This window comes from Cynara cardunculus (genome assembly GCF_001531365.2).
Source record: "Cynara cardunculus var. scolymus isolate 2C chromosome LG 1, CcrdV1, whole genome shotgun sequence".
Lineage (NCBI taxonomy): Eukaryota > Viridiplantae > Streptophyta > Magnoliopsida > Asterales > Asteraceae > Cynara > Cynara cardunculus.
In genome coordinates this window covers 48,048,742-48,053,105 of record NC_037528.1, presented here as the reverse complement: position 1 = coordinate 48,053,105, position 4,364 = coordinate 48,048,742, and positions in this window count along the sequence as shown.

Sequence of the window (4,364 nt, the reverse complement as noted above, 5' to 3'; positions counted from 1 at the left end):
ATTATTAAACTTAAATTAAATTATAATAAAAAAATAAATTAAAGAAATTACATAAAAAGTAAAAACTTTTAAATAGTTGATTTGATATTAAAATTGATATATATTTTTTTTCAAATTTTTATGATATCTTCAAATTTATATTTTATTCAAAAATAAAATCATTATTGTTTTCTTTAAAACGCATAAAATCGTATTATAACATCGATAGAGACAAAGAATAAAATAGAATATTAAAATCAAGATGTATCTCGCTGCATTGCGCGAGTACTCTTCTAGTTAATTAATAACAATAAGTAAAATAAATCTTAATCATGATATAATTGGGAAAAGTTGTAAAAGTTCATTAAGCTTATTGAAATGCTACTTCAGGTAACATTTCAATAAGGTGCTATTTACCAAACGCTTACCCAGGTAAGCACTTTACTTTACCGGATGAATACGATGAGGACTAAGAATCTTACCAGGTAAAAGCGAAGACAAGAATCAAGAGTCTTACCTGGTAAGTGAAGACGAGGTCTCTTACTATGGTTAGCGCTTATCGGGATAAATTGTTGCATATGATGCGTTTTAACGAATAAAATCTTGCCCGGTAAGTAAGCAATAGTGTTAAATTTTACCGGTAAGTACTTACCAGATAAGTGTTTAAGTAAGCGGCCTCTAAGTTAGCTTATCAGCTACTTTTGCTTATAGAAACAAGGATTTTACGATAAAATCAAAAAATAAGCTAACTTATGTTTGTGAAACATGGTTTATGTGGAATCGATCTAATCCAATCATCTATCTGATGTTGGATTTTTTTCTAACCAATCCAAGTTCATTAACTTTGGACAACCGAATCCAATCCAATCTAATAAATGACCAAATCAGATTTGTTTTCATCCATGAAAAATTACTGGTTATTCATTAGATCAAATTGGATTAATTTAATATTTCAATTCAATTTTCCAACCAATTAATCAACCATTTCGAGTAGAGTTACGACGAGTAAGGGTGAACATTTACCCATTATGTCTTTATCCATTGGATAAGGGTATCTATATATAAATTTTATCCAAATACCTATATTATGTTATAAAGCATTTGACAAAACTCTTAAAAACCATTTTTTTTATGTATGAAGTACCGTTTATTGATGCATATTACTTAAAATTCAAGATTACAAATAAATTGTGCGTAAGTACAACTTATTAAAGCTTCATGTTTGAATTCGTATAACTAAATGCAGATAAACATAGTCAAATATAAGATAAAAATTTCATTTTAAATATAAAAGATCTAAAATATAATTAAGGTAATCACTGAGTTCTAACATATACTTAATTATTATCCTTATAAAAAATTATATTATTAAATCAAAAATAAATTACTTCATTATTATTTATTAAATCTAAATTAAATTATAATAAAAAATTGAATCAAAGAAATTACACAAAAAACAAAAACTTTTAAATAGTTAATTTAATAAAAATATCGATATATTTATTTTCAAAATTCTATGATATCTTCAAATTTATATTTTATTCAAAAATAAAAACATTACATTTTTTTCAAAACTACATAAAAACCGTATTAAAACATCTACAGAGAAATACATCTTGCTGTATTGCGCGAGTATTTTTCTACTAATTATCAGTTTATTCAACATTTTAACGTAAAAGATATAGATAAATGATATATTTCATTATCTAATTTCTTTGCCTACGATGCTATATCTCGTATATTAATGTGTAAAATTAACATGTTTTTCTTTATATTTATCGAATAAAAAATAGTTTATGATAATTAAATGAGAAAAAAAAGAAAAAATAAATACAACAAAAAGAAATTTTGTTATTAACTTTTCATATTTTTGTTGTTTAAATAATTACATTTGATAGCAATATTATAATGTTTATTGGAACAGATTAAATTGGATCAGATGATTTTCAGTATTAGTTGGACCACCAAGTTTTAACTGGATCGACTTTCTACACACCTTACCCACCATTAGGGGTGCTCATGGGTTGGGTTGATCGGGTTGAAGACATTTGAACAACCCAACCCAATACTTGCGTTTATAAAAAACTTAACCCAACCCAACCCAAATGAATGTGCAAGTCAACCCAACCCAAACCGTACGGGTTGGTCAGGTTGATATTTTGGTACATTAAAAATATTCTTCTAACATTGAATATATTATTTCTCTACTCATAATTTATTTTTCATCATCAACAATTTGATACAACTTATCCATATTTTTTACGTATATCACATTCAGTTAATTTTCTCAATTTACGTATATATGTTTACAGTTACTGAACATATATACGAATGAGTTATATAGAGATGTAATAGATTGAAAATATGTGTATATGAAGAGCGTACGTGATAATATTATTGTCTAATGTATATATTATTAGAAATTCAACAATCATATTAAATCCAAGAAATAAAAGGATATCGGGTTCATCAGATTAGGTTGAAATCAAATAATATTAACCCAATATCAACCCAATACCTACTGTTTGAAAATTTTACAACTCGATTAGACATCGGGTTGCTTCGAGTTGAGTTATTTCGCATTGGGTTGAGTTGGTTAATCGGGTTGATCGAGTTTTTGAGCACCCGTACCCACCATTATTACTTCAAACAAGTTCTTGTTCATTATATCTGGTTTTGGGTTTTTTATTATAACAGTCAATCGATTCCTAATTGTTTCTCCATCCTCATATGATGTCTACACCTCTACTTCCCGCTTGTAATTCCACTGCTTAAGGTTACCTTGAGTCTCTTCGATCGTATAATGTCATATCAGAGTACCAGTTATATTAATTAAACTGTAACAGACCCAAACATCATGTTCGGTAATTTACCAAATTACGGTAATAACGTCCTGTGATTAATTATGACAGAATAATCCGTTTAAAATTCCAAGAACTTCAAATATGAAATGTTTCACAAACTCTTAACACATGTACGCGAAGAATCGTTTTCGTTCAATTGAGTGAGTCTTTCGTAACCTGATTTATCGGGCCGGCAAAGCACATGAAAAAATAAGTTTAGGTGAAAAATTGATGATTGTTCAACGAGAAAACGACTACTTGTACGATATCCTTAAACACAAAAAACTACGAGATGTTCTATGTATGTTTCAAAAGAAACATAAACTATTTTTGTCACTTTGTTGACGTTTAAAGCAAAGACTGGATATTTGTACAAAAATATCTGATAATATCGTTTTCATACAAAAGATTTTATTCACTCTGTTATCGATTGAAGCAGTTTAGATCAGAGATGCACAAAAAGCTTAAGATCGAAACCCGTTCCAAAAACGCCCAAAGCCTAAGCTCCTCGGGTCCAAACCATACTTTAAAGCATGATCAGGCTAACTTTTTCGTAAGTTACAGTTAAAACCCGACTCAAAAAATCCTGGTTTAAAAAAGCTTGAACGATGCTTATTTTTCACACTAAAGCCCGACCTGACCCGACCGCAAAAGACCTGTTGCTTACTGAAAATAAGATTGGATATCTAGTTTAAATATTCGATTAAAAAAGTTCTTCGAAAGTGAAAACTATGAGAAACGGTTGAAGACTAATTGATTCATATTTTAGAACAAATTGCATGAAAAAATAACGTACTTAATCACAAGGGTGGTGCCTGATTGGTTTGAGATTGGCTCCAAAGGTCAAAAGCACTAGGAGGTCTCATGTTCAAATCCAACAAGGAATAAAAATCCTCTTGTGGCCACGGATGTTCAAATGCGGTGACTCTGGGCTTTTGGCAAACAGGTGGTTGCCCTAAGATTAGTCAGCTCGCATAACGAGTTGCATATCCAGGTTAATAAAAAAAATGTAACATACTTTAACTTGATTACTATTTTGGGTAACGTACTTTTAAAAGTTTCATTTTGATATCTAAGATGTAAGGTTTTAAACATTTAAGTACCTGTGTAACCGGTTGAAGACTAATTTTAGATCAAAAAAAGATTAACTTTAGATTAAATAAATCCATGTCATTAACCACGTCATCAAATAATACCATGTTGGATACCACATCACTCATCACATCAGCATGATAACCGGTTAATGCTTCAACCGGTTACCCGTATACTTAAATGTTTAAAACTTTACATTTTAGGTACCAAAACATAAATTGTCCTAGATGGGTGGTTAGGTGGCACGTGCCACCGTATTGTTTCTCCGTGGTAAGGTAAAAAAAATTAGGTTCGTTAAAGGTGCAACCGTTTTATTCTAGAAGGTAGAACCGTTTTATATAGTGCCACCGTATCCAAAAATTCTTGGGTCCGTCCCAAAATGAAAGTTTTGAAAATACGTCACCCAAAATAAGAATCAAATTAAACTACGTTACTTTTTCATGCAATTTG